We start from the raw sequence: 19,208 nt of genomic DNA on the forward strand, positions 1-19,208 counted from the left end.
CAACCCATGTCCTTATAAAAGGTCTTTGTCCGAGGTCACCTTGTCCGATCGGTGCAGCCGATCGGTGCAGCTGTGCAGTGATCGGTGCAGCCGTTTGTGCGGCACCCGGGAAAATAACGTTATGCGGGAGTCCAAATCTGAAAATGCTGGAGTTCAAAGCTGAAATTGTAAAAACAATATAGCCTATTTTACTCCAGAGGATCCCAGGATTACCCACCCAAAATATCGTTGGATCAGTTCAGCCGTTTTTGCGGTACCTTTGAACGGACGGACGGACGGACAGACAGACAGACGGACGGACATTTGGTGAATTATAGTAAGATATGTGTGTTATATGTGTCAGTTTGTCTTTTTGTGATCAATGTTAGCTCTTACACGAGCCTCGATGTTGTATACAAAAAAACAAACAAAAAAAAAAACGGTTTGGGCTTTAAAAAAATATTGATTTAGGACTTAAGGTGTTCATAATTATTTTAGCTTTTAAAAATATTTTTATTCAATTATAAGCAAATATTATATCATAAAAAGATATGAATGAGCACTTACAATTAAAAAATGACAACATGTATTATTTTCTGAAGTAATAACCATAAGTGTAGCTAATTTTAATTTTGTCTTTTTAATGTATTTTTATATAGAATCAAATCTGACTTACCATGTCCAAGAAACGCAAGTGGAATGACGACTACGTTTGTTACGGTTTCACCTGTCTGACAGAAAAGGATGGAACTCAGCGACCGCAGTGCATACTGTGCAACACGGTATTTACAAATGCAAATCTCAAACCTTCAAGATTTAAAGAGCATTTCAACATTCGGCATGGAGGTACAAATTCTGGGCATGACTTTAACAGCTTGAAGATCAAGAGGGAATGATTTGATCGTGGCGGTACCCTGCCAATGCAAGGATTCGTGACGATTGAGAAGCCATTGTTGCAAGTTGCAAGCAATGTTGCAATGTTGCAAGCATCTTATCAAGTTGCTCTCTTGTGTGCCAAAAAAAAAAGAGCCTCATACAATTGCTGATGAACTGGTGAAACCTTGTGCACTAGAAATGGCAAAAGTCGTGTTGGGGACCGAGGCACAAAATAAACTTCAACAGGTACCCTTGTCAAACGACATTATCCGTTCCAGGATTGGAGACATGAGTAGAGATGTTTTTCAGCAGGTGATCGCAGACATCAAAGCTAGTCCTGTCAAAATGAGTCTTCAGTTAGATGAGTCAACTGATGTCAGTTTTTGTAGTCAGTTGTTGCTATTTGTGCGGAACGTGAAGGAGAAAGAAGTGATGGAAGAATTCTTGTTTTGTGAACCCCTGACAACAACCACAAAAGCAATCGATGTGTTCAATCTCGTGAAAGATTTCTTCTTGAAGCATGTGATGACTCTCAACGTGTGTGGGTCACTTTGCACTGATGGAGCTCAGGCTAGGAAACAAATCAGGCTTTGCTACCCTCGTGAAGAAGGAGATGCCCCATGTCACTGTCACGCACTGTGTGTTGCATCGTCATGCACTTGCCATGAAGACGCTGCCAGAACACCTGAATAATGTTTTGTCAATTGCTGTGCGTGCAGTAAATTTTATCAGAGGACGACCCCTGAATCACCGTCTCTTCAAAGTTTTTTGTGAAGAAATTGGAGCTGAACATAGTGTTCTTCTTTTCCACACAGAAGTGAGATGGCTTTCCCATGGCCGGGTGCTTACTCGTGTTTTCGAACTGCACGAAGAAATCAAGCAGTTTCTTAGAAATCAAGAGAATGACATTGCTGACCACTTTGAAAATAGGGAGTTCACTTTTGTCCCTGGCATACATAATCACATACCTCAAGGGTTTGAACACCTGCATCCAAGGAACAGGGATGAACATGATCACTGCCAGGGAAAAGGTGTCTGCCTTCACCCAAAAACTTCCAATTTGGATGCAGCGCATTGAGAATGGGAATTTTGCAAACTTTCCTGAACTTGATGACGCTGCTAATGCGAAAAAAGACCAATCCATCGTGACTGAAGTGAAAGAACATTTGCAGGTGCTGATTCAGTCCTTCCAAGGATACTTTCACCATGGAGAGGTTTCTATTGCACAGTGATGGATAAGGGATCCATTTATTTTGAACCTGGATTCCATGGATGATAGTGATATAATGCAAGATGATTCTCAACCTGGATTCCATGGATGATAGTGATATAATGCAAGATGATTCTCAACCTGGATTCCATGGATGATAGTGATATAATGCAAGATGATTCTCAACCTGGATTCCATGGATGATAGTGATATAATGCAAGATGATTCTCAACCTGGATTCCATGGATGATAGTGATATATTGAAAGATGATCTTGTTGAGCTGAAGGCCAATGAAAAAATCCGAATGGAGTTTGAATCAACAAAGCTAGAGATATTCTGGTGTGCACAATTCAAAACGTTTCCACAGTTAGCAGAGGGAGCTCTGGAGATTCTCGTGCCATTTGCGACCACCTATTTGTGCGAGACAGGTTTTTCAACACTCCTACACATCAAAACAAAGCCCAGGAACGGTTTGGATGCAAGTGACGACATGTCACTGTCAGTATCATCATTGATGAAAAACAACAACAAAAGAGCCACTAGAAATGCCTGTATGTACTATTATGTAGTACTATATGTAGTGTTTTTCGACAAAAGTTATTATTGTACTGTAATCTACTTCAACAAAGTGACTTTTCAGCAAACACTATGCATTATAATTATTGTTTCCATAAACATGTTTTTTTTTTTAATGTGAAAATAAAGAAACTTTATTTATTACTCCCGACAGGGAGTAATGCATTCGAACATTACGACAGGGAGTAATGCATTCGAAGAGATGGGAGACACCATCTCTTATCTTCCCCCATCCAAAACCTTGATCTTTTCTACCCCCACTAATTCACCCCAGATCCACCTTGTTTGAAATTCCAACTTCTTTCCTGGAAGTCCTGGCAGTGTCCATATGTTTATACCTCTCCCACTTTCTTAACTCAGTATATCAATCTGGTGAGTTTCTTTTACACTTTGGTGATTTTGTTATGGACCGCGGATAAGATGTTGGTTTGCCGAGCGGATGGCACCGCGGCCGAACAGTTACCCCGACTAACCCGATTCCTGAACGTTGGCCGGATCGCGCCACAGGTAGTCAATAGGGAAAAGACAAAGGCGACACGGATGTGAAGAAGAAGAAGAAGAAAACCAAAAGGTTGGAAATACCACTAAATTTATTCCTATTATATACACGCTCAAAGTAACCAAGGAAGAAGGAAAGATAAGAAAATAATTTACAAAAGATATTAGAGACACAGTGCAATTATTAACTTATACAAGCTTAATTAAATACCCAGGGACAAGACACACGGAACAAACTCACGTACACAAAAGGATGGAAAGGCAGGAGGTGGATGGCTGGAGGGAGAGGAAGGTCCAACGGGTCCTGCAGCACGATCGGCGTGTTTCGCAGCCGCCGTTCCTTCGCGGCCCTGCTAAAAACTGCCGTCCAGGCCCCAAGCTGCTGTTGTTGCTGCTGTGGCTGTTGCTGCTGCGGCTGTGTGGACGTCGCGTGCTCTTTTCAGGACTCGTCTCTCTCGTCTTGTCAAAGCTCATCTGGTCCAACCACTCAACTCAACAACTTGCACGTCTCCCTGTCCAACTTCTTAACGCAACCACTCCTTTGCTTGGTCCAACCACTGCACTTCAACAACTTGCACGTCTCCCTGTCCAACTACTGCACTCAACAACCTGCACGTCTCCCTGTCCAACTACTGCACTCAACAACCACCCTCTTGGTCCTTGCGCGCGTGCTTTTATAGCGCATCAGGCGATCAAGCCGCCGGCCTTCAGGACACGCCCATCGGTGTGCTCACCTCGGCCCTGGTTGGTCGCGCGACCCTCTGGCTCCGCCCTTGATGACGACGGGTGGGCACGCCATTCTTCCCCGACCCGAGCATATGTTCAATGGTGGTTTTGGAGGGGATGTAATTGGCAATCGAGGCTTGGCAATGAAGGTTTTTGGGAGTGGGAATGGGGAATGAAAGGAATCTACTCTATTTCACTTGGTGCAATGGAGTGTCATCTTAATGGAAGACAAGGCCTTACCCTAATACACATAATAAAGATATAACTATCAACAAGGGGGAAATCTATGAATGGCTGACGTGTATGCTTATGACCTAATTATGGGACGCCCTTTGACCTTTATACAACACTGGAGGCAGGAGGGTCCAGAATAAAGCAATAATAATAAAAAAAACACAATAAAAAACACACAATCCTCATATCCACAACAATATATATATATATATATATATATATATATATATATATATATATATATATACAGACTTGGCATTTAAAATGGAATATATATTTTTTCTTGACTTGGGTTTACTTTCTTAACTCAGTATATCAATCTGGTGAGTTTCTTTTACACTTTGGTGATTTATTTGTTAAAAGAACCATGTCACTGATTATCTGTCGCAGCAAGAAGTCAACAACAGGATTATATCACAGGTGGCGTGGCAAAATGTACGGACAGGTGCATTTGATGATTGGCTTCACAGTCGGGTATACAAGGGTTGTTGCGTTCTGTATTAGTGGAAAACAACTGCTGCACGTCTCCAAAAGTTATTTCCGCTTCCTCTGGAGATGGTCCGTCAACTAGACAATGCTGTTTGTCATGGAGTGGTGGCTTTACGAAATTACGGCATGAAACAGCGTGCTATTGCTCGGAAGTATGGCATCATTCAAGGTCAGGTGTCAAAGATCCTGAAACGAAATGCTCAGAGGGGAGTCCCGACTCCAATACCGAGGCCAGGACGTCCCCGCACAACCACAAGGAGGGATGATCGCCAGCTGCACCGGTTATTCCGCAATGGCCGTACCAAGTCAGCTAATCAGCTTAGGGCTGAGTGGCAGCAACTGACAAATGTGCCTGTATCCAGAAGGCTAGTCAACCAACGACTGTTTCAAGCAGGCTATCGTGCCAGGCGTCCCCTGAGAAAGCCACGCCTGACCAGACAACACCGCCAGCGCCGATTGCAGTAGGCCAGAGAGCACCGTCAATGGCAGCCAGGACACTGGAATCACGTGATCTTCAGTGACGAGTCTAGATTTCTGGTCCATCGTCAAGATGGCCACGTCCGAGTGTGCAGATAAGTGCATGAAGCCTACAACAAAGATTGTATAGTGCCAAGAGTCCAAGCTGGAGGTGGTGGGGTGACCGTTTGGGCTGCTTTTCAGGCAGGGGGCAAAACTGACCTGGTTGTTCTGAATGGAAACCTGAACCAGTTCAAGTACAGGGCCATTCTGGAAGAAACATTGCTTCCATTTGCTCGTGCAGCCTTTCGAGGAAACTTTGTCTTCCAAGATGACAATGCACGGCCTCATCGTGCTCGCATGATCCAACACTTTCTTGCTGACCGTGGTGTAGAGCATATGGAGTGGCCTGCCATGTCCCCGGATATGAATCCGATAGAGAAATTGTGGGCAGAATTAACGCATCAAATCGACCACTTGGACCAGCAGCCGACCTCTGTGCGTGAATTGCAGCAGGCTATTGTCACTGCATGGCAAGCGATTCCTGTCCAAACCTCGGCAAATCTCGTGAACAGCATGCCTCAACGTGTACGTGCTCTCCTGAATGCTCGTGGGGGTTACACGAAGTACTGAACTGTAATTTTACTGTCCGTAATCCCAGTCATAATTTAACTTTTGTTTTTGTTAAAAAAAACTTGGCTAATGTGCAAAATAAAGAGATACTTCTGGAAAACGTACAGAAGTTTAACACAGTACTGTCCATGAATTGAGTTCGATATCAGTTTACATCACTTTCAAGGATCAATTTATTTGTTTCGAAATGTCAAATGTGGTTTTTGTTTCTTTTAAATGTCACATTAACAAAATCTAGAATAATTTCAACATAATTCCAATTAGTAAGGGAAACATATGAAAATCTGTTAACTAAATTGTTACCAAAAATTTTCTTCACCAATATGTTTGTAAAGGTGTGTAATACCATGTGTTAAAATGTTGAAGGTCAACTCCCGTGGGAAACCCAGAAAAAAAGCTGTTGAATTCGGGTACCGAAAAATTATTTTCGAGAATTTTTATTTTTTTTAATCGGCCCTTAGGTAACTTATGAGGGGTCAAATAAGGGTTTTTCATGATTCTGAGTTGATTGTTAACATTTATATTTCACCACAGACACTCCTTTGTGGAAAAATAATTTCTAAATATATCTCATTTTCTTTTTTGCAGGACATGGAGTCTAGCAATATGGATGAAGACGTTACTCCACCTGTGCTCAATTGCTTCATCTGTGCACGCTCGGATACACCAGCTGAAAGGCTCATACAGGCAACTCCAAAGGGATACTCAACTTTATTGAAACAAGCAGAAACTGTCGAAAATGTTACTGTTGTGGAACGTATGAAGGAGGCTCAAAAGGAAGGAAAACTGAGGTACCACCAGAAGTGTAAAAATGATCTGTACAACAACTTTGTTGCAACCACCAAGAAGTCAGCTCAAGCAGCAAAGGCAGAGAAAGAGTCATCAAAGTTGAAGAGAAGACGCACTACTTGTGAGTTCAGTTCATCAACTGGCTGCAGTTCTAGAAGATCACAGTCAGTTGACCTCCTGTATAAGGATGTATGCATTCTTTGCAACCAACCAGCCCAGCTCTACAAAAATAATCCAGCACAAGTTAGAAAGAAATACAGAGTGCCAGATAATTTGACTGCAGATACACTGAAGGCAAGCTTGCTGAAGACAGCACGGAGTCGCGGGGATGACTGGGGCACTGAAGTCACTGGACGCCTGGAAGGGATCAACGACTTGGTAGCAGAAGAAACACTGTACCATTTGCGATGCAAACTTATGTTTGTGAGAGGTGACAGTTTGTCCAAGACTGATGAGGAAGGAAAAAGGAAGAGAGGACAGAGGAGTATTGATGAGGAGCGAGAGGCAGTTTTTATTGAATTCTGCGAATGGTTAGACCCAGAATTAGAGCATGGGGTAATGAACATGGACCAAGTCCATGAAAAGCTGCAGGAGTTTGATCAGTCACCAGAGAAGAGCCTTTCTTATTCAAAGCATTGGCTAAAGATAAAACTTCTAGAGAAATACGAAGACACCTTGTATTTCACAACACAGGAAAGAAGGGCAGATGTACTCTGTCTCAAAGATGGCACCGACAATATTCTGCGACAGCATCATGCTAATCTTGACCATGGAGATGAGAAGACTCAGATCATAAAGACGGCACTCAAGTTCATATCCAATGATATTGCCTTGATTGATTTAGGTCCAAAGTCATACCCCACCACACACAGTATGACTGACATCGATAGTCAGCTGACACTTGTTCCTGCAAGCCTTCAGATGTTCTTGAGACCGATTGTCAAGACAGACGAAAGAGTTGCCGTTTGGGGGCAGAATTTTATTAAGGCCTGTCGACCTCGGTCTGGAGTATTGCCACACCAAATGGGGCTTGCCATACAACTTGATCATAGATTTGGGTCAAAATGGATGCTCAACAAGTTCCACCGGCTGGGATACACTGAGTCTTACACGGAGACACAAAACTACAAATACTGCTTCCTTAATAGTAGGAGTGGAGATGATGTTCCAGATACTTCTGGCACTCTTGACACCATTGTGGAGGAAACCGATGAACAGATCAATGATGAGGTTGCGGTTGATGCTGCACTTGAGGATCAATCAGTGATGACAGCCAAAGTGCCAGCCAGTGAAAGTGAATTGTCAAGTAATGATCAGGTGGTCTTTATGGAGGTTGGGGAAACAAACAATGCAGTCACTCAGTTTGTTGGAGACAATATAGATTTAAACATTGTCTCTATTCACGGAAACACTCCCTTTCACTCAATGGGTTGGATCGAAGTCACCTCTCCGGCACCACCTTTGCCAGATCCACAGACAACAGCAGCTTTCCCCCGGGTGAAGTTGAAGGCACTCGACAAAGCTAAGATCCTGAGAGGAACTGAAGTAAAGATTATTGGCGCTGAGGAAGCGCCTCTAGCGATTGACTTCCAGCCAGTGTAACGCTAATTCCTGTCACAGGAATTCTGAGATCATATAAGTGGGCGTGGCAGTTCCTGATTGGTTCGTGTTGGGGAACGCCTTCTCGCTGCCGACGTGACGTAAATTCGCGCACGCGCACTGGTGATTGGCGCTGAGGAAGCGCCTCTAGCGAATGACTTCCAGCCAGTGTAACGCTAATTCCTGTCACAGGAATTCTGAGATCATATAAGCGGGCGTGGCAGTTCCTGATTGGTTCGTGTTGGGGAACGCCTTCTCGCTGCCGACGTGACGTAAATTCGCGCACGCGCACTGGTGAAGCTTACTCGATCCCATATTACATGTACTTTCATTGCATACAAATTATACTTCCTCCTAGAAATTCCATGCCCGAACCTCAGCGCAATCCAAGAGGATTCACTTGTTCCATTTACGAACAGGAAACAGATAGGAACGAACGCGATCATGTTTCTCCCCCTCGCTGAGCTTTCCTCCTCCCTGGCTCATGATCAGCCACTCCTCACTCCAGGTGACACACTCTGGGCAGCGGGGTGGGTGATCAAAGCCAACGATCCTGAGTTCCCACACTCCAACTGGAATGGCTGGATTAAGAGAATCCATGCTAATGATGCAAAGCAGAGCACACAGATCGAGTTCCTCCCAGTTATTGAAGGAGACCCTAATGCGGGTACTGCGATTTTCAAGTACATTTACCATGGACGAGATACTACATTGGGTGAAATTCGGTACAACATGTTCTCAAGGAAGGCAGCGGCAGGAGTGATCAAACCAGAGACTCTACCTCCAACAGAGGGTGCAGCTGCACAACATTCACTCCATGCCTACCTGCAGACCCGGGACTGGATCCTTCTACAGAGCATGTCTCTGAACCCCAGTGACTATGGATGGACAATAGGTGTGCATGGGTATGAGCCAGTTCCAACACTGGACCCCACGGCTCCTGAGGAGCTATTGCAGTTCACGAGCTGTAATTGTCATGGAGATTGCAGCAACCGGCGATGCAGCTGCAAGAAGAATGGGGTCACGTGCATCTCGGCCTGTGGAGTCTGTAATGGCATTACATGAAGAAACTGCAGTCATGATGTTGTTGAGTCTGAAGAAGACATAGACAATGACTGTTGAAACTTCTGACATTGTGAATGAGAAATAACTCTTGAGTATTATATATGTATGTGAAATAAAAGCTACTTTGTGTGTAAATGTAAAAGTGAAAATATAAATGTTAACAATCAACTCAGAATCATGAAAAACCCTTATTTGACCCCTCATAAGTTACTTAAGGGCCGATAAAAAAAAAAAAAATTCTCGAAAAAAATTTTTCGGTACCCGAATTCAACAGCTTTTTTTCTGGGTTTCCCACGGGAGTTGAACTTCAACATTTTAACACATGTTATTACACACCTTTACAAACATATTGGTGAAGAAATTTTTTGGTAACAATTTAGTTAACAGATTTGTGAAATATCTCATAAAATGCCCTTACTAAGTGAACTTTTGGTTCTAAGACATCTTGAAAAGTAAGTTCACCCCCACAAAAAAAAATTCCATATTAAATGCCAAGTCTGTATATACAGACTTGGCATTTAATATGGAATATATTTTTTTTCTTGACTTGGGTTTACTTTCTGAACTCAGTATATCAATCTTGAGTGTTTCTTTTACCCTTCGGTGATGTCTTTGTTGAAAGAACCATGTCACTGATTGCCTTTCGCAGCAAGAAGTCAATAAGAGGATTATATCACAGGTGGCATGACAAAATGTAAGGACAGGTACATTTGACGATTGGCTTCACAATCGGGTATATAAGGGTTGTTGTGTTCTGTTTTAGTGGAAAACAACTGCTGCTCGTCTACAAAAGTTATAGCCGCTTCCTCTGGAGATGGTCCGTCAACTCGACAATGCTGTTTGTCATGGAGTGGTGGCTTTACGAAATTCTGGCATGAAACAGCGTGCTATTGCTCGGCAGTATGGCATCACTCAAGGTCAGGTGTCAAAGATCCTGAAACGAAATGCTCAGAGGGGTGTCCCTACTCCAATACCGAGGCCAGGACGTCCACGTAGAACCACAAGGAGAGATGATCGCCAGCTGCACCGGTTAGTCTGCAATGGCCGTACCAAGTCAGCTAATCGGCTTCGGGCTGAGTGGCAGCAACTGACAAATGTGCCTGTATCCAGAAGGCTAGTCAACCAACGACTTGTTCAAGCAGGCTATCGTGCCAGGCGTCCCCTGAGAAAGCCACGCCTGACCAGACAATACAGCCAGCGCTGATTGCAGTGGGCCAGAGAGCACCGTCAATGGCAGCCAGGACACTGGAATCACGTGACCTTCAGTGACGAGTCTAGATTTCTGGTCTATCGTCAAGATGGCCGCGTCCGAGTGCACAGACAAGTGCATGAAGCCCACAACGAAGATTGTATAGTACCAAGAGTCCAAGCTGGAGGTGGTGGGGTGACCGTTTGGGCTGCTTTTCATGCAGGGGGAAAAACTGACCTGGTTGTTCTGAATGGAAACCTGAACCAGATCAAGTACAGGGTCATTCTGGAAGAAACATTGCTTCCATTTGCTCGTGCAACCTTTCGAGGAAACTTTGTCTTCCAAGATGACAATGCACGGCCTCATCATGCTCGCATGATCCAACACTTTCTTGCTGACCGTGGTGTAGAGCATATGGAGTGGCCTGCCATGTCCCCGGATATGAATCCGAATGAGAACTTGTGGGCAGAATTAACGCGTCAAATCGACAACTTGGACCAGCAGCCGACCTCTGTGCATGAATTGCAGCAGACTGTTGTCACTGCATGGCAAGCGATTCCTGTCCAAACCTTGGCAAATCTCGTGAACAGCATGCCTCGACGTGTACGTGCTCTCCTGAATGCTCATGGGGGTTACACGAAGTACTGAACTGTAATTTTACTGTCCGTAATCCCAGTCATAAAATAGCTTTTGTTTTTTTTGAAATTTTTTTTGGCTAATGTGCAAAATAAAGAGATACTTCTGGAAAATGTACAGAAGTTCAACACAGTACTGTGCGTGAATTGAGTTCGATATCAGTTTACATCACTTTCAAGGATCAATTTATTTGCTTCGAAATGTCAAATGTGGTTTTTGTTTCTTTCAAAGGTCACATTAACAAACTCTAGAATAATTTAAACATAATTCCAATGAACTTTTGGTTCTAAGTCATCTTGAAAAGTAAGTTCACCCCCACAAAAAAAATATTCCATATTAAATGCCAAGTCTGTATATATATATATATATATATATATATATATATATATATATATATATATATATATATTGTGGAAAAGAGAATTGTGTTTTTTTATTGTTGTAAAAATATCACCCTCCTTCTTCCAGTTGTTGTGTATAAAGGTCAAAGGGCGTCCCTTAGTTAGGTCATATACAATCACGTTAGCCAATCATAGATTTCCTCCTTGTTGGCAGTTATTTCCTTATTCTGTGTATTAGGTTAAGGCTTTGTCTTCCATTAATTAATACTCCATTGCACCGAATTCAAATAGAGTAGATTCCCTGCACATCCCCCCCTTTCGTTTATTACCAACTGCATTTGCCTCCATTGAGCACGCGGTCGGCTCGGAGAAGAAAGGCGTGTCTCCACCTCGTCATAGAGGGGAGGAGTGAGCCAGCCCTTGCCGACCAACCCAGAACGAGGGGTTTGGCTTTGAGAGGGCATGGGGAGAACCGTCGAGTAGGTTCGCGAAGGTTGAAGGGCGGGGCCTATATAACCCGCAGTGGGACGCTCCCCGAGAGAGATGCGCCTGAGATGAGTGCTGAGTCCCCCAGAGAGACGCGCAAGAGATGAGTCCAGATGAGCTACGGAGATGAGCACAGAGGACGAGCGCTTAAAAAGCACGCGACGCACCTGAGACGAGCTGCGTGATCCAGGAGAGGAGAGAGGGATGTCCCATGAGCTTTAAACCACCACAGCTTTGAGCTTCGACGGCAGTTTTCGACCGTGGCCGCGAAGGAACGGCGGCTGCTGAATGTGCCGATCGAGAAGGGGGCGGCGGCTGCTCACTCCCGGCCTGACCGTGCTCCGGTTCCAGTGGGACCTTCCCCTCCTTCCAGCCAATTGGTCCTGCCTTCATTCCCCATTCGTGTGAGTCTGTCTTTTGTTTGTTCTGTCCTGGGTTAAGTAAGACTGCATAGGTAAGCTAAGGTGCACTGTTTCCGCTTCTTCTTCTTCTGTTTTTATTTTTTTATTCTTCCTCCTCCTTGGTTGCTTTCAATTGTGTAAATAGTAAATAAATCATATTTGTATTTCTTACCCTTTGCCTTTCTTTCCTCTACATCCGTCGTTGTTGTCTTTTCCCTCATTGGACACCTGTGGCACGATTTTGGCCAACGTTTCAGGGTCGGGTTAGTCTTGGTAACAGTTCGTGCTGCGGTTGCTAAACCGCTCGGCAATCAAGTAACATCTGTCCGCGGTACGAACGGGGCTGTGCACCGGCCTTTCCGGAGGTCGCGGTGCAGCTTCAGGGACCACGTCAGTCAGTCACAAACGAGGGGACTAATCCCCCCTCAAAGGGGAACCATAGGCTGACGTTGGGTTCCGCAACAATTGGTGTCAGGAGGGGGATACGGGCCTGAAGCGCTTAGCGCGCTCAAATTACGAGTGGCCCAAAAATTGTATTTTATAACATCTGAAATTTAAAATCGTGCCATGGATGGTCAAGGCGAAGGGATGCTGGTGGGGGAACTAGAAGAGGGGTTAGGGGTAACCCTGGACCACAGGGAAGAAATGGAGGAGAGCAAAGAAGGTGCGGTCACGGGGGTATCAGGTGCACAAAATGGTGGCGCTTCGCACATGGTTGTGGCAGTCGAGCCCGCGTTGTCAGCGGTCTGGGATCCATTTTTTTCAAATTTGTCGAAATCTTTGACCCAATGGAATGAGGAAAACAAAATGTATGCCCAGGGGCTCATATCCACCAGGAAAATTAACGACATGGGTGTTCAAATGATGAAGGAACTAAAAGAAATGAATGCAGAGTCAAAAAGGAAGATGGGGACCAATTTGGCAGTGGGGGAGAACCTTGGGGGCAGATCGGGCGAGCAGGTCCCAAGGGTGCACGATGAGGTAAAGCAGGTTGAGAAGCGCTGGTTGAGCGAAGCGGAGAAAAGCGCAGGTAAAATGACGGGATAGAGATCGCGACCCGGGGTATGGGGCAGCCGGCGACCGTTGAGGTAGAAGAGGGAATTTTATTAAAGCCAGCGGTCGTCGAGGTGAATAAAGAAAAAGTGCTGGGTATAGTTAAAATTGAAGAGACGACGGAGGTAGCCCGGGAATTGGAGGGAGAAATGGAATCCGTGCAAAGTCCGTGCTCACATCACGATGCTGTGCTTAATAATCCTTAAAGATTTGCAGGTGTTGGTGCAGGGAGGAAGAAGAACCCCGAAGGTGAGACGGGCTGTATGTGGTGCAGGGAGATTTTGTAAGAGGATGTTTAGCGCGAAGATAATTGTCGCGCGATTGGGATCAATATGGCACCCGGGCATTGGTGAAGGGTCCGGTGTGAGTGGAAATGGCACGCTTGTGGAAAAAAAGTGTGCGTCAAAGAGCGAGCGTGTTATAAAGTGTGGGAGTGAAACCGAGTGCGAGCGGGAATGCACGACGGAGTGTACGTGCGAGTGTGAGAGTGACCCGGAGAGTGAGTTGGTGGTGGCGCGAGTGCGAGAGGGCACATCGGAGCACGAGTGTGAAACCGAGTGCGAGCGAGAATGCACGTCGGGGTGTACGGAGTGTGACACGGAGAGTGAGTTGGTGGTGGCGCGAGTGCGAGAGAGCACATCGGAGCGCGAGTGTGAAACCGAGTGCGAGCGTGAATGCACGTCAGAGGGTCTGTGTGAAGCAGAGTGTACGGAGTGTGACACAGAGAGTGAGTTGGTAGTGGCGCGAGTGCGAGAGAGCACATCGAAGCGCGAGTGTAAAACCGAGTGCGAGCGGGAATGCACGTCGGAGTGCACGGAGTGTACGTGCGAGGGTGAGAGTGAGTTGGTGGAGGAGCGGGTGTGAGGAAGCATGCTTGGGATGAACGGCAAGAGTGTGCGAGGAAGCACACCTGAGTTGGTTGTGGCACGTGTGTGGGAGAGCCCGTCGGAGCGCGTGAGTGGGTGTATGCAAGAGTGCACGCCCATGGTGAGTGGTACGGAGTACGTACCGAGGGAGAGTGCGCAAGACGGTGCGCGAGGTGTGTTAAGGGAGGGTGCGAAAGGCGAGTGTGCGCGAGAGGTGTGGTGTGTAACAGGGAGTGCGGTGGTGGAATGGACGGAGTGTGTGGGATGCACTGGAAGCGCCGAGGCGCCGGGTTTTGTGAGTGTGGAAAGGGTCGCGTGTGCGTGTGGGCATGCGAGTAAGGCGTCGACGTTGACCGGGTTAGCAGTTAGGGTGATGGATAGCCGACGCGGGCGCTCGGTGCGCGGCACGCTTTGTTGGATGCGAAGCCTCGCGCGGATCGATGCTGCGTCGCCCCGCTTCGGAGCATCGCGCACGATTCGGGCCTGGCCCCGCCCCGCACGGTCGAGTCCGGGCCTTGTCGGGTGAGGCGACCGGTCCGGTTCAAGGGCGAGTGGGAGGAAGCGGGCCGGTGCCCCCTCGTGGGGACGGGGTTCCGACCGGGCGACCCTCGGTCATCGGGCCTGGGACCGCAAGGTGCCGCGCCGAGATGGTGCGTGGAATCTCGGCCCGACCAAGCCCCCCCCCGAACCGAATGCCGGACGGATTCAACCTGCAGGCGACCAAACCACCCGCGTTCATTGCTCGGCTGTGCGAAGCCGGGCTTTGAGAATGTAACGACGCACCGAGGCTCACGTTTAATGGACGGTGATGATGATAGTGTTTTTGATCCGAAATTTAAAAAAGTGAATATAATTGGCAGTGATTGGAAAATTTTTGATTTGCAGGAATTGGATGAACAAAATTGATAGTGATAGTGAGAGGTGCCCGATGTGGTGGGATGGCAACTCTGCCATCCCTCACAACGGGGGCAAAGGAGCACTAGTTATGGGGTTTATGGCAGTGAAAACTAGCCCGGGAGGGTTAGGATATCGTGTGTAGGGATCTAGAGAAGATGACCATAGGTAACGGTAAGGTTAGGTAGTGACAATGATACCTGTAGTGGGGACGCAGGTAGATTAGTTTGGATGATAATGACGAGGGAGCGCAATAGTTTAAAGGGGCGACTGGGAAGCGCAAGTTTCAGAGGGGAGTAGTTAGATGAGATGATGCCGTGTGTTTGAGAATCGAAAGTGTATTGAGTGTGGAAGTGTATGGAGCAGTGAGTGAGGAACAAGTGAGATTGCACAGGTGTGCAACTGAACAGGTGTATGGAGCAGGGTACGAGTGAGTGATGGTGATGTGTGTTGTGTTGACCAAATGGTCCAGGGAGGAAAGAGGGTGCAGGTGGCACCAGGTGAGATTGCACAGGTGTGCAACTGCAGGTGTGTGGATTACATGGAGTGTGGAATATATGGAGTATGGAATGGATGGTCGTGGAGTGAGTATGGTGGAAACTGTGGAGTGGAGTGGATGGTGCGAAGGCGTGGATGGGGGAAAGGAGGATGGACCCCATCACGAATACTCGGGGAGGGTAGTGCAAGAGTTAGGTAGAGGGTAGAGGTAAATTGTGGTTGGATATTGGCATCTGTGGTGCGTGGTGGAAGAATGATGGTTGAATGGGTGCATTAGTGTTGTGGAAATGGCTGGGCGTGTAGCCTGTTAGTATGTGTAGTTGATTGGGCACTCCACCACTGTGAGGATGTCGGCCAGGTGAGGCTGCAGGTGGGCTCTGGGAGCCGGTAGAGTTGTTGTGGATGGGGCCCGAGGATCCGGAGGACGGACCCGGGTAGCCCAGTGCCAGAGAGGGCACCGAGTGGGGAGAGCGCCAGAGGGCCTTCCCCAGTTAGATAGGTTAGGGTGAGGAGCTAGGTAAGCTCGGGTGGCAACTACAGTGGTGGAGGTGTGCAGGTGGGTAGACCTGCTGGGAGAGCTACACGACTCAGCCCGGAAATTGTGCAAGGGCACCGGGAGATGAATCGGGGGAGTGAGACCCCAAATTGAGAAGCACCACAGTTTGGTCAATGGGAATTGGTTTTTAGAACCCATAGTGTAAGTTGGCCAATGGATTGGCAGGGAAAGACCCCGGGTAGTGTAAAGTGTGTTAATTTCATTTAGAAGATAGTTAGGACTAAGAATCTCCTCGCACCATCTGCATCCACTCACCTGAGGTGACAACGTAACTCCGCACCATGCCATGTTTTGATTATTTATTGTGCAAATGTTTGGATTGTGAGACGCATCATGACGTGGGTGTGACATTGTGCTTTGTGTTCCATCTCTCCCTCCCTATGAGGATTGATGATGAATTTGGGTGATGGCAAATTTTGAATTAGAGGGATTGTGAAGACGAATTTGGTATAGGGGAAATATGGGGAAGACGAGACATTAGTGACGAATTTGTAAATGTGTAGATTGTTGTAAATATGGGGTGAGGGCAAGGGTAGAGTAGGTGACAGGGGGGGTGACATACGGTAGGGACGAGCGTTTCTCCGCTCCGTCTCCAAACGCACCTCGCCTTGCATTGCCTTGTTTGATGTGTACCCTTGTGACCTTACCCCTCGCTCACCTGTCTTTCCTCCCCCCCCCCCCTTGTCTCCCACATGAGGACTGTGCGCCACTGGGCGCCGAGGGGAGCGTGCGGGAGTCCGCCATTGTGCGCCCGAAACTCCCGGAACCAGCTGTCTGCATCAATGCACCACCTTATGGACCACATGTCTGTGGCTGAGCACCACTGGTGAGTGGTGGACCCCATGGGTTGGGGCATGGCCCCTCTGCTGGAACCGGCCATGAAGGCCCGAGATCTTGCTGGCGGACCTTGGTCACAGGGCACCAATGCCACACAGGTGAACCACAATCGTCGGCCCTGTGGGCCATAAAAAAAAAAAATGGACACGTTTTTGTGCTTGCAAATTTATTTCCACCAAATAGGCCGCCAGCAAAGAAGTTGACAACATCAGGAAGAATACCAATGGCCAGCAGAGGGAGCTGAAGAGGAAGACCAGCACCAAGGGTTTGTTTGGGTTTTTTTATTGAACTATGATGACTGTGCACCAAAGGGTGCTTTGTGGTGCTTGATGGTGTTTTGGTGCGTTTTTGGGTGCTTCATGGTGCGTCGATGCAGGGCAAGCTGTCTCCCCCCCAAAATAACAATCACAGGTCCTGGGTTGCGTTTTGTAAATAAAATAGCGTCAACTGTAAATAATGCTCCCCCATCGTTCATGTTTTAGTTTGAAAACCATTCCGCAATTCGGTTAGCTGTGGGTGCAAATCTGTTAGGCAGGGTGCAATGCAGCAGGGGGACATACTTATTTGTGTTTTAAAACTGTCACACTCAGGGTCAGGTTAAATGTAGAGGGAACTACACCTACGTGCCACACTAAAAGTAAAGGTAATAGGCCCGGGGCGTGCCTAAGAGGAGGAGGGTGCAGTGTTGTGGAAATGAGAATTGTGTTTTTTTATTATTGTAAAAATATCACCCTCCTTCCTCCAGTTGTTGTGTATAAAGGTCAAAGGGCGTCCCTTAGTGAGGTCATATACATTCACGTTAGCCAATCATAGATTTCCTCCATGTTGGCAGTTATTTCCTTATTCTGTGTATTAGGTTAAGGCTTTGTCTTCCATTAATTAATACTCCATTGCACCGAATTCAAATGGAGTAGATTCCCTGCACATCCCCCCCTTTCGTTTATTACCAACTGCATTTGCCTCCATTGAGCACGCGGTCGGCTCGGAGAAGAAAGGCGTGTCTCCACCTCGTCATAGAGGGGAGGAGTGAGCCAGCCCTTGCCGACCAACCCAGAACGAGGGGTTTGGCTTTGAGAGGGCGTGGGGAGAACCGTCGAGTAGGTTCGCGAAGGTTGAAGGGTGGGGCCTATATAACCCGCAGCGAGACGCTCCCCCAGAGAGACATGCAAGAGATGAGTCCAGATGAGTCCAGATGAGCTACGGAGATGAGCACAGAGGACGAGCGCTTAAAAAGCACACGACGCACCTGAGACGAGCTGCGTGATCCAGGAGAGGAGAGAGGGATGTCCCATGAGCTTTAAACCACCACAGCTTTGAGCTTCGACGGCAGTTTTCGACCGTGGCCGCGAAGGAACAGCGGCTGCTGAACGTGCCGATCGAGAAGGGGGCAGCGGCTGCTCACTCCCGGCCTGACCGTGCTCCGGTTGCAGTGGGACCTTCCCCTCCTTCCAGCCAATTGGTCCTGCCTTCATTCCCCATTCGTGTGAGTCTGTCTTTTGTTTGTTCTGTCCTGGGTTAAGTAAGACTGCATAGGTAAGCTAAGGTGCACTGTTTCCGCTTCTTCTTCTTCTGTTTTTATTTTTTTATTCTTCCTCCTCCTTGGTTGCTTTCAATTGTGTAAATAGTAAATAAATCATATTTGTATTTCTTACCCTTTGCCTTTCTTTCCTCTACATCCGTCGTTGTTGTCTTTTCCCTCATTGGACACCTGTGGCACGATTTTGGCCAACGTTTCAGGGTCGGTTTAGTCTTGGTAACAGTTCGTGCTGCGGTTGCTAAACCGCTCGGCAATCAAGTAACATCTGTCCGCGGTACGAACGGGGCTGTGCACCGGCCTTTCCGGAGGTCGCGGTGCAGCTTCAGGGACCACGTCGGTCAGTCACAAACGAGGGGACTAATCCCCCCTCAAAGGGGAACCATAGGCTGACGTTGGGTTCCGCAACAATATATATACACAAACATATATACATACTTATATACATACATATATACACATATATATGTATGTATGTATATATATATATATATATATATATATATATATATATATATATATATATATATATGTCACTATGCGACCTTCATATCATCAGTGGAGAACCGCCAGCAAGGTGTCCCATACAGCTGCTGTTGCACCTTGCTGGGAGCGATAAGCACCGCCTGCCACACGGTAACGTTATCTCTGGTATCCACTCATCATATGGAGTCGACCTGGTTGCGGTTGCGAGTTACTAATAATGGTATCTGTAATCTGGTTCTCCAACCTAATGAGCGGACAGCATGACGTCATCGCCATGCATGTCCGCATTGCCTGCAAAGC

At 46.9% G+C, this 19,208-nt stretch overlaps 1 pseudogene; it reads left to right on the forward strand.

Annotated features, from left to right (window-relative positions):
• Window positions 1-656: 656 nt before the first annotated feature.
• The window catches only part of LOC144892707 (protein FAM200C-like), a 133,559-nt pseudogene continuing 115,007 nt past the window's right edge, over window positions 657-19,208 (forward strand).

This window comes from Myxine glutinosa, chromosome 6 (genome assembly GCF_964187855.1).
Source record: "Myxine glutinosa chromosome 6, kmMyxGlut1.1, whole genome shotgun sequence".
In the NCBI taxonomy this organism is placed as follows: domain Eukaryota; kingdom Metazoa; phylum Chordata; class Myxini; order Myxiniformes; family Myxinidae; genus Myxine; species Myxine glutinosa.